At 36.9% G+C, this 12,373-nt stretch overlaps 1 non-coding gene and 1 pseudogene across 1 annotated transcript; one reads left to right on the top strand and one right to left on the bottom strand.

The window, feature by feature from the left end:
• Positions 1-841: 841 nt before the first annotated feature.
• Positions 842-948, bottom strand: LOC148852808 (small nucleolar RNA R71). Its single transcript, XR_016100163.1, has one exon. It is a non-coding gene; the product is annotated as a small nucleolar RNA R71 (small nucleolar RNA).
• Positions 949-1,015: 67 nt separating this feature from the next.
• Positions 1,016-5,667, top strand: LOC148852807 (uncharacterized; annotated as a pseudogene).
• Positions 5,668-12,373: the final 6,706 nt, after the last annotated feature.

Genomic DNA, 12,373 nt, shown 5'->3' with positions numbered 1-12,373 from the left:
CTTGATAGAAATAGGTTTAATATATCTTGGAAAAGAATATTAAATAAAATTGGAAAAAACTTCAGCTTATGGGAATGACAAATGATCTTGGTTAATGGCATCAATTAATATTCATTTGAATGGTTAGGTGGACCAATGGTCCTAGCGATTTCATTGCATATTCGGTTATTGATTGCCTTTGATTTTATTTTTTTTTCTATTTTTATTTTTAGTAGTTTTTACTCTTAAATCTGAAATTCGATTATCCAAATAATTAGGGAAGGCTGTAATTCTAATACTTATTTTGTTAAATCCTCGTGGGAACGATATTTTTATACTACTTGATAACTAGTGCACTTGCTAGGGTTATAATCATAGCTATCATAGACCAAGGGACAAAAGAGGGAGATTTGCTAGACAGATACGAATAGACCCACCACCACTCCCTGAAGAAGAAGTAGCATTTAGTTCATCCGCTAATTCTGAAACCATGACTCAACATGAGGACAACCCTTTTAGGTCTTTAAAAGACTACCTGCACCCCACCACACCATCATGCATCATGTTCCCTCCGAATACACCACAGTTTGAGCTCAAACCTAGAATGATCCAAATCTTGCCTAATTTCCATGGTTTTGACAGTGAGAATCCATATATGCACATTAGGGAATTTGAAGAGGTAGTGGCCACCTTTCATAACCGATCTGATATTGCAGACATTGTTAGGCTAAAAATTTTCCCTTTTTCCCTGAAAGAGAAAGCTAAGAGTTGATTATACTCTTTAAGAGCAAGATCCATAGGTACATGGGCGGAGATGACCCAAGTTTTTTTTAAAAAATACTTCCCGCACCATAAGACCAACAACCTTAAGAGACATGTCTCAACCTTTTCTCAAAAGGATAGTGAAACCTTATACCAAGCCTGGGAGAGATTCAAAGAGCTACAGAATCTGTGTCTGCACCATGGGTATGAAAGTTGGAGGTTAGTTAGCTACTTTTATGAGGGTTTAACTAGTAGGGAGTGCCAATTCATAGAGATGATGTGTAATGGGGAGTTTTTGCAAAAGGATCTTGAAGAAGCCATAGATTACTTGAATGAGTTAGCTGAGAAAGCTCACACATGGACTAGACCTAGTGCTACTGATAGTACTAATAGGTCACGTCCAACTGGGACTTACCATCTTAAGGAGGAAGACAACCTCAAAGCCCAATTAAAAGCTATAACAAGGGAACTTGAGGCCTTAAAGATGAGAAATAATAAAGTCACCCACACGGTTGCCAAGGTAGAAACTCAAACTTCATGTTTTGTTTGTAGGGGATTGGATCACTTAGCTCAAGATTGCCCAACCTATGATGATATGGGAGAGGTTTATGAAGAACAGTGTAATGCCTTAGGAATGTATAGGAAACCTTTCTCACCCTATTCAGAGACCTATAACCCTAGCTAGAGGAACCATCCCAATTTTAGTTGGAAGGCTGATCAGAACCAACCTACACCATCTAACAATAATTGGAGTGTAGAGGCACAACCATCTAGATTTCATCCTGCACCTCCAATACAATGCTTGGCCAAATAGGAATCCTTTAGAGAAAACACTTCAAGCATTTATGGAGGCACACACTAAGACTACCCAAAAGTTTGAATATGTTCTTGTGTAGGTGGTTGAAGAGAACAAGGATATCAAGAGTCAAATAACTAAGCTTACCAATGCTCTTACTATACAAGAGAGAGGCAAAATTCCATCTCAGCCTCAGACCAATCCAAAGGGGTCACATATGGTACAAGGATCCACCTTTGAACCAGAGAACATTAAGGGGGTCCACGCTATCACTACTCGTAGTGGTAAGGTTTTAGATGGACCTTTGCCAAGCCCACCTCGCACAAATGTCACCACTTCAAACAGAACTGAAGATGCCCCCTCAAAAGAGCTAGAAAAAGAGGCTACGATCCAAGTGCCCTTTCCCCAACCTCTCAAATCTGGAGGAAAAATTTCAGATAACCAAGGTGAGATTTTGGAACATTTGAAAGAAGTTAAGATTAATCTACCTTTATTGCATGTGATTAAGCAGGTACTAGCTTATGCCAAGGTGATCAAGGGTCTATTTACCATGAAAGGGAGACACCATGTCAAGAAAACAACATTTCTGACACAACAGGTAAGTGTGGTGATTGAGCAGAGAATGCCACCAAAGTACAAAGATCCAAGGTGCCCCACAATTTCCTGCCATATTGGGACACAAGAATTCGGTCAAGCTCTCTTGGACCTAGGAACAAGTGTAAATTTAATGCTTTATTCAGTTTACTTGCAATTAGGTCTTGGAGAGATAAAACCCACGTCCGTGTTGTTATAGTTGGCTGACCGTTCTATTCAGAAACCAAGGGGGATAGTGGAAGATGTTTTGCTTCAAATTGATAAATTCTATTATCGTGTTGATTTTTCTGGTTTTAAATGCCTAATTTGTAGTTGACACTGAGTCGAAGATTCTGCTTATTTTAGGAAGACCATTCCTTGCTATAGCTAATGCTCTTATTAATTGTAGGAATTGTTTGATGAAGCTATTATTTGGGAATATGACTCTTGAGGTGAATGTTTTTCATGTTGGGAAGCAGCCCCGAGACGAGGACGAGTGCTATCATACCTACATGATAGACTCTCTCATTACAAAGGAAGTAGATGAAAGGGAAAATTCTGAATCTTTAGAATATCTCATCTGTAATTCTAATTTGAATTCTGAATTTTTGTTTTTTCCTATTAATGATGTTTCTAATGTTTCATCTATTTCTAATGATATGTAGGATAAGCAAAAGAAGTTTTGACAACCACACTTTGAGGAATTTCCACAAGAGAGAGACCAGCCAAATCTATCTTCTATGGAGACACCCAAAGTGGAGTTATCCCCACTACCTGAAGGATTGAAATATGCATTTTTGGGACTTGGTGATACATTTCCTGTTATAATATCTTCTGAACTTAGTGCTGAACATGATGAGAAATTGATAAATCTGTTAAGAGAACATAAGGCTGCACTAGGTTGGACCATAGTTGTTATTAAAGGTATAAGCCCACTGATATATTCCCATAGGATTCATTTAGAAGAAGGAATTATCCCACATCGAGACCCCCAAAGAAAATTGAACCCAATAATGAAAGAAGTTGTTAAAAAGGTCTTAAAACTGTTAGACGCAGGAATCATATATCCTATATCTGATAGTAAATGGGTTAGTCCTACACGGGTTGTACCAAAGAAATTAGGGGTCATGATAGTTGAAAATGAGGAAGTTCTTGTTCCCACTAGGGTAGTAACTAGGTGGTGCATGTGCATTGACTATAGGAAATTAAATGCAACTACTTGAAAAGATCATTTCCCATTGCCATTTATTAACTAAATCTTAGAACATGTGGCTGGCCATCCTCTCTATTGCATTCTTGATGGTTATTCAGGCTATTATCATATTGATATAGCTTTAGAAGATCAGGATAAGACTACTTTTACATGTCTTTTTGGTACTTATGCTTTCCATAGGATGCCATTTGGTTTATGTAATGCTCCAGCTACTTTTCAACATTGCGTGATTAGTGTGTTTTCTGATATGGTTGAAAAATTCATGGAAGTCTTTATGGATGATTTGACTTTTTGGTGATTCTTTTGATTCGTGCTTACTTAATCTAAAAAAGGTTTTGACTAGGTGTGAAGAAAAATAATTTGTGCTTAATTGGGAAAAATGCCATTTCATGGTGTCTTCATGTATAGTTTTGGGACACATCATGTCTGAAAAAGAAATAGAGGTTGACAAGGCCAAAATGGAGTTGATATCTAAATTACCCACTCCCAAAATGGTAAGAGAAGTCTAGTCTTTTCTTGGACATGCTGGTTTTTATAGGAGGTTCATACAAATTTTTTCTTCTATAGCATGACCATTATGCAACCTCCTAGTCAAAGATGCTGAGTTTGATTGGACCCTAGAGTGTGAAGAAGCTTTCGAAACTCTCATCACTAAACTAACCACTACATCGACCATGCAATCACCGGATTAGAACCTTCCATTTGAGATTATGTGTGATGCTAGTAACTATGCAGTGGGAGTTATTTTAGGCCAACAAAGGGAGGGAAGCCCTTTGTTATCTAGTATGCTAGTAGAACTCTTAATAGTGCTCAAAGCAATTATTCTATAACTGAAAAGGAGCTACTAGCTGTTGTTTTTGCTTTAGATAAATTTCATGCTTATCTCATTGGTTCACCTATTACTGTGTTTATTGACTATGAAGCTCTTAAGCACCTTCTTTCTAAGAAGGATGCTAAGGCTTGCTTGATTAGGTGGATTTTGCTTTTGCAGGAATCTGATCTAACGATCAAGGATAAGAAGGGTGTTGAAAATGTGGTAGCTGATCATTTGTCCCGATTAGAGTTCAATAATTTTGCTAATGATGTCCCACCCATTCGAGATGACTTCCCCAATGAGCATTTGTTCACCGTTAGCCAAGTGCCAAGGTATACCCACATCGTTAACTACTTGGTTTTAGGTGAAGTTCCATTGAACTAGAGTGCACAAGATAAGCGTAAATTCTTGGTTGAGGTAAGAAAATTTTTTGGGATGATCCCTACTTGTTTAAGTATTGCCCTGACCAAATCATGAGGCGTTGTATTCCAGAAAGTGAGATTAATAGTGTCCTTAATTTTTGTCATTCTAAAGCTTGTGGTGGTCATTTTTCTATGAAGAATACCACTACAAAGGTTTTGCAAAGTGGTCTTTACTGGCCTACTTTGTTTAAGGATACTAAAGCTTTTTGTCATTCGTGTGATAGGTGCCAAAGGCTAGGTACATTAATTTGTCATCACATGATGCCCCTTAAGCCCATCTTGGTTATTGAGATTTTTTACTGTTGAGGTATTGATTTCATGGGGCCATTTTCGCCTTCTTTTGGTTATCTTTATATTCTTCTTGTTGTTGACTATGTGTCTAAATGGGTTGGAGCTATGCCGTGCCAACTAATGATAACAAAGTTTTTGTTAAGTTCTTAAAAGAAAATGTGTTATCTAGGTATGGTATGCCACGTGTGATCATTAGTGATCAAGGGGCATATATTTGTAATCGTTCTTTTAAAGCTTTGATGCATAGGTACGACATTATTCACAAGGTATCAACTACTTACCATCCATAGACCGATGGACAAGATGAATTAGCTAATGGGGAGGTCAAGCAAATTTTGGAAAAGATGGTCAACCCGAACCGCAAGGATTGGTCTTTACACCTTTCTGATGCACTTTGGGCATACCGTACTACTTACAAAACTATCCTTGGGATGTCACCATACCAACTCATTTATGGAAAGTGTATCATTTACCTATAGAGCTTGAGCATAAGGTTTATTGGGCTGTTAAAACACTTAATTTTGATTTAAATGTTGTAGGTATTCAAAGGAAGTTACAGTCGTCAGAGATAGAAGAACTGAGGAATGATCCATATGATAATTCTAGGATCTACAAGGCTAAACTAAAAGTGGCTCATGATAAATAGATCCTAAGGAAGAATTTTGAGCCAAACCAATGGGTGCATCTGTATGATTCTCGTTTGCATCTCCACCCAGGAAAGCTGAGATCTAGATGGGCAAGTCCATTTGTGGTGAAGCGAGTCTTTCCTAACGGTGCTGTTGAGATTGAGGATCCAACCGATGGGAGAGTTTTCTGAGTCAATGGACAACGGTTGAAGCATTATGTGGAGAGGGTAGACCAACCTGAGGAGATCACTCTTGTAGCTCTGGTCTACAATTCTAAATTAGGTTCTATCTTTCTACACTACCACTTTTATTTTTCTTTTCTTTTATTTGTTTTTGTTTTTCTTTTATTAGTTTTTTTTTATATTTCCTTTTTCTAGTTGATAAATTTGTAGGTCCGGTCTCAGTCCATCACTCAGGTGTCCCCTACCCTTTGCTTTATTATTTATTTTATTTTTTTACGCCAGTAAGGACACTGTCTCGTTCAAGTTAGGGGTGGTAGCATTGCATGCACATAATATGCACACTTTTTATATATACATTCTTCTTGTGTGAAAGAGAGACAACCAACACTTGACTTATTGTTTTTCTTCTGATAGTTTTTGTGTGAATAAGTTTGCATTGCATGATTGAGAAGCTTAGATTGGATTTTCTGCTCTTCTATGTAGGTATGATTTCAAAATTGTTTAATTTAAGTAATTTTTCTATCTTGATTATCAAAGAATAACTTCTAAAAACTTTTTGCGCACAATACTAAGCTTTGTGGTTAGATGGATGTTCAATATATATAGCTAAGAGAATTGTCATGTTTAAACACACATTTTTTCTAGACTTACACATCTTTTGTGAGTGAGTAGAGAGTTAAGGAAAGAACTTATGAATTTTCATTGATTTGTCGAATTGGTTAGTTGCTGTTTAGAATGACATTACTTGGTTTGAGGAATGTTTGGATGATAAGATAAATGATGATATTAGTCAATTTTTGAAAAAAAAAGAGAGAGGGGGAGTTAATTCGTGTTATGTTATGTGAAGCCTTTGGAATAACATGTGTAATATTAGTTATGTGAGAAACTCTACACTTTCCCTACTTTGCGTAGTCAAAAAAAAAAAATAAAGAAGAGAAAAAAATTTGAAGAAGACGACTTAATACAATAAAGTCTTCTGTCAATTCAAAAGACAAACTTCTTTTTTTGAGAAATAGTCTTTCTCACTAGGCTCGATTTCTATTTGTATTGCTCTCATATTTTATTGATCGGAATCCTGAAGCTGGTTTGTGGTAAGAATGGTGGAGCTCTAAACAGCTAACTTCCATATCTTCTAATCAATGATCGTTTGTTTGTTTGTCCGTAAATTTGGCCTTTTCCTTGAGTGATTATCTGATTTCCAACTCCATGAGAGAAATCCCTTGCCTTAAAACAACTTACCTGTGAGAATATGGAGTTGAGGCTTTTACTTTGATTAATTCTCAAGGCTATATGTGTTATGGTTTGTGGTATGAATGTTTTGCTTAGTTCACACACATTCACTTTTGGAAGTTATAATTGAAGTAATATTGATAGCATTTGTGATATTTTTCTGACCTTTTTGTTTGAAATGCTTAGGTGGTTTTGCTAGATTTTTGTTTAATCTAATCATCATAGTTTGTCTTTTTATTTGCGCTTAAATTGCTAGGGACTAGCAATAAGCTGGTTGGGGGTTGTAACAGAAGCATGAAAATGCATATCTAAAGTGTACTCAACAATTGACATTTATAAAATAAAAAGTTTAAAAGTAATATTTTTCCATAATAATTTTATAAATGTCAACTTTATTATTTGTGTAATTTTTATGCTGAAATAATTAATAATTGAATGGAGGAAAGCCCAAACATAGGTCCAAGAAATCTAAACCCAAGTTCCATGGCCCAAATATGAGTGCTGATTCGTTTCCCGTTTTACTCTGAATAGAGTCCAGTATTTTGGGCATATCTTTCTTTACAGATGTCGAAATTTGGTGATTTTTGAGGCTATGGACAACTAAGAGATAGATCTATAATTCATCTGTCGATATCATTCTCTAAATCAATCTCTACCTAGGCGAAAATTGGGGGGTAAAACGTGGATCCGAGCTGAGCAGATTGAGGAGCCTCGCAGCATAATAAAAAGGAAAAATCTAACCTAAAAGGGGGACGATTTTCAGAAGTAAACTGGCATTATTTTCTCAGTATTTCACAGAGGAGAAAAGGGGAGAATGACATCCAAGTGTGGCTAAAGCTTCAACAAGGCTAGGGAGGATCTTGATCGATGAGTTTTAATTTTGTTCTTGAGAGATTTCTTTTATTATTTTGATAAATCCTAAAGTTATATTCTTCAATTTCCATATAAGATTAGTCATGTTCTTTTTATGTGCAATTTGTTAAAAAATAATTGATTGGGTAGATTTATTTTATGAGTTGATCATTGACTGCAATACTGTCAATCTGATATGTTGTTATTTTTGGGTATCTAGTAAGAATAGATCGTTCTGTTCTTCATAAAAAATTAATTTTTTGTCGTTGGTTTCAAAGTTATATTTTCTGAATGTTTGTTTGGGATGTGAAACTTGTAATTGAGTAATAAATGAGAATCAAAGTCGAGACCAATTAAGAAAATCGATCAAGTGAATCTCGAAGCCTTGTTCATCACAAACTACTTTTCATCCTTTAATCATCGTTACTTTTATTCAAATACTTTTGCTCTTCTTTTTACTTTTAGAAAATAATTTTCTCTAGGTTATTCACTCTTAGTGATAACTCCTTTTGTTGGTTTAATCAGCTCCTCCGTGGATTCGACACCTAAAGCTATGCTTCAACGGCCGCTTAGCCAAGGGTAATAGTTTTGGACGAGACAGTAGAGACCTTCGACAGAGTACAAGAGGGATTTTCAGTGATGGAGACCTTCAATGGTAAAAATACGTACAAAGTTTGGAGCGTGTGCATGAAGCAGCGCATCAAAAACAAATCGTGGACCGACCCCTCCATGAGAAAATACCATTGACGCTAAATTAGGGTGTGGAGAGGGCTGGTCCATGATATAGTGTGGATCCGGTCCCATCCACAATGAACCGAACACCCCCTTCATCCAGTGGTGTGGACCGAAATGGTCCATCCATGAGATGAACATGCTATCGAATGCCACCTTAGGCTTTACATTTAATGTTATTAATGTATTTTTATGATTTTATTGGAGTATCTATAGTGTTTCCCATGTGTATCTTAATTTTTTTGTCCATATTCATGTGTATCCAAAGCATATCTCGATACTTCTCTTAAACTTGTCTATCCAATACACTTATGTGGCATTTGATAAATATGAAATCTAAACTCTGAAAAGTTAAAAAGATATTAAATGTGTCTGAAATTATAAAAGAGACATAGTTGTTTTTCGACTTATTAGAGGCTTTGAATAAAGAATATTTAATAATTATGGAGCAATGAAAAAAATTTAATAATTATTAAATTAATATCTTAAAACTATTAAAATATTTAATAATTAATAAAAATTAAAATAATTAATAATAATATAAATATAATTTATAAAAAATAATTTATTAAAATAAAAATAAAATTGGAAAGAACTACTATTGTTACTGAGAGTTGCAATAGTGGTGGTTGGAAGAGAGTGGGAGAGAGAGAGAGAAGACAACAGTGTTAACCGTCACTATTGAGAGTTGCAGCAACAGTGGTGGGAAGTTACGAATTTACATAAACACGAACCAGAATACATAAATACCCCGGTTCAACATTTGGGTCGCAAACAAACACATTTACATAAAGAAAGAAGTAAATTTGCATTTTTTTAGGATAGTAAATTTGCATTCAATGTGGGCTTTTGTTAAAAAAAAAAACTAACTTTATCAAGATTCATGTTTGCATCCATTACAACTAAAAGTTGTTTGCTAAGAAGGTAAATTTGTCAATGCAAAACTAACCCAACTTTGCATGGACCAAAATGCACTATGTATATTTTCATTTACATTCTATTTGCATTACATTTGGATGCAGTGTAAATAGAAAAGTACACCGATGTAAAAGGAAAATGGTCAAACTTGTTAGCACAAAAGATGAATTAGTCAATGTTTAGTTTTAGACTGTTGTGCATTTGGAAGATGAGTGTAAATCATGATAGTGTTTTCTAGGTGTGTTTGGAATTAACATGGGTGTAAATTTCAATCGTTGGTGCCAATTTCAACCGTTGGAATCGATGACGAAGTCAAAAGAGAGAAGTGAGAGGGAGAGGGGGGGGAGAGAGAGAGAGAGAGAGAGAGAGAGAGAGAGAGAGAGAGGAAGAGAGAAGGGGGTCACACAAAGTCAGAAAAGAGAAGATAGAAGAGAGAGAGAGAGGAAGGGAGGGAGGGAGTGGAAGGGAGAAGGGGTTGCATGGAGATGGAAATGACGACAAAAAGAAGCTCGATGATGGTGGAGGGTGTTGGCGAAAGAAACTTGACGACGAGAGAGAGAGAGAGGAAGAAAGAGTCGTTTTTTTTACAAGATGGTTACTTCGATTGAGTTTTACATCGAAATTTGTCAAAGTAAAAAGGTTTCAAAAATGATGTTTTACACTGATCTTCAATGTACTTCTACACCCCATCCAAACAACTGCAAAACTGGACCAGAGTGTAAAAGTACATTGAACTGACTTTTACATTGCATCCAAATGCAGCCTTATGGTTTGGTTCGGATTGGAGGATCTTTTTTTTGTATTAAATTAGTCGCCTTTGTCCTCATAGGGACCATATTTCATTTTCCATGGCATAGTACAATACTTTTTCTAGCAACATAATAACTCTTTCTCAAAGGTGAGTGGGACTCAAAATTACATCTCACTTGAGACTACCCAGTTTATGTGCCAATCGATCCACCACTTGGTTGGCATGTTCAGATTGGAGGTTTATCTCTCTCTCTCTCTCTCTATATATATATATATATATATATGTATATATATAAGGGATGAGAGATCCATCATATGGATAGCCGAACCCTACAGGTAGGTTGGGCGAAATTTCAAAAATTTCTCTCTCTCCCATGTGGGAATCACATTCCCTATTTTAGAAAACTGCATTTTCAATGATCAATCTTGAACCTAAACCATACCAGATCTGAAACCAAAAGGTAGGAGAGGGATATACTTGATACGGAGTAGCAGTAACTCCCGACAAAGGTGTTCATGCCCAAGGAAAACACCAAAGAATGCTCCCACTGAAGATGACACAGCGTAGGGAGGAGCAGAATCAATAGGTGGTTCTTCAACAAGAACCAAACTCTTTAGCAAGAATTTGATGGAGGGTGAGTGAGCATGATTTCATATAAGTTTTTCACCGAAAACTAATATCAAGAACCTTTCTTGATCGCTCATACAGGTGGAGATCGAACTAGAAATGGTGGCAGCAATAAGAGGAGGCAAGAGCAGAAGATGGCGTCAGTCTAACTGGAGTTCTCTTTCTCTCTTGAATCTATAATCTAATTGGGTGAATTAGGGTTCGCCCTCCTCCTCTATTTATAGCCTTGAAGAGAGGTTCTCCTAATCTCATTAGGAGTTTCCTTATCCAAATCTTGTATTTGGATTTGGATTCTCTTTAAGAGATAAGGATAATCCCCTATCTTATCTTCAGATAAAAATCAGCCCTCATAATCTGATTAGGAGTTTCCTTATCCAAATCGCTATTTGGATCTAGACTCTCTGAGTGGATGAGAACAATTCCTTATCCTATCTGTTGATCTAAATCCCACAACCACCCCTCTTTAATTAACCATATTAAACCAGTTCGATTTGGGCTTTAGGCCCATTAAGTCCATGTGCTCCCTTATCCTCCAAACTGCTGCCCAATTGGGTATCCTTGTATGGTGTGGGACCCAAACATTGATCTACACATCAGCCACATAGGTTCAGCCCAGCCTCTATTACCAGGCTTGGCCGAATTCATTGTAGGTGACAATGAACCCCTAAGTCCATCACCATGGGCTCTTAATGGGCCCAACATTTACACTAAATGGTCCCTGGGTCAAGCAACCTTAAAAAAACCCAAGGACTATGGGCAGATGGTGTTAGACAGTTTTGTATGCCCTTAGCTTCAATCCATTTTGATGTACTTTTGACATTAACTGTAGCCTGGAAAATTACACCTGACCCCTGGACTCGATTATGACACATCACTAGGTGTCAGATCAGGCTGTCTTTGATGTGTCAATCAGTGAGATCCTTAGTGGGATAAAAACCTGGACATGTTGGGGCAGTCTGAGAATTCATCTGAGTGAGTGATCATAGTGACAGGCTCAGCCCCTTTGTCGGACAATGGTAATGATCGGGAATGCACTCTCTTTGATGGAAACCAAATTGCTGGCAGTTGATTTCAATCGTTGGAATTTTGTTTTACAAAATTAATATATATATGTATATATGTATATGTACGGTTTCAAAAGATTTACAAAAGGTTTTAATTCCCGGGATCCATGTGAGTAGAGAGTTCGGCACTGTTCCTTGCAGCCAAGGGAGAGGTCTTCTCTTGTCAGGTAGTGCTTGATCATTAAGGACTGAGAGGTTAAGTGTAAGACCATTAAGGATAATACCTGATGGGAAAATCTTGCACCTGCCCACAATCCCTGGGTTTTTATAAGATGGCTTGGCCCAGGGACCACTTAATGTAAGTGTTGGGCCCATAGGGTCCATGTGATGGGCTCAAAGGGGTCACTGAGTTTTTCAGTGAATTCGGCTGGGTCTTGTAATAAAGGCTGGTGTGTAGATCAATGCTTGGGTCCCACGCCATACAAAGAAGCCCAACTGGGTAGCAGATTGGAAACTAGTTAAACACTGAACACTTAATGGGTCAAAAGCCCATTTTGAACTGGGCTGATATGATCACCTATTTATGAGGCAAATCTGAGAT

This window comes from Nelumbo lutea, chromosome 5 (genome assembly GCF_056320005.1).
Source record: "Nelumbo lutea isolate HS-2025 chromosome 5, American lotus-T2T, whole genome shotgun sequence".
NCBI classification, from domain to species: domain Eukaryota; kingdom Viridiplantae; phylum Streptophyta; class Magnoliopsida; order Proteales; family Nelumbonaceae; genus Nelumbo; species Nelumbo lutea.
Note: the sequence above shows the minus strand (reverse complement) of the source record. Positions and strands in the feature narration are given on the sequence as shown.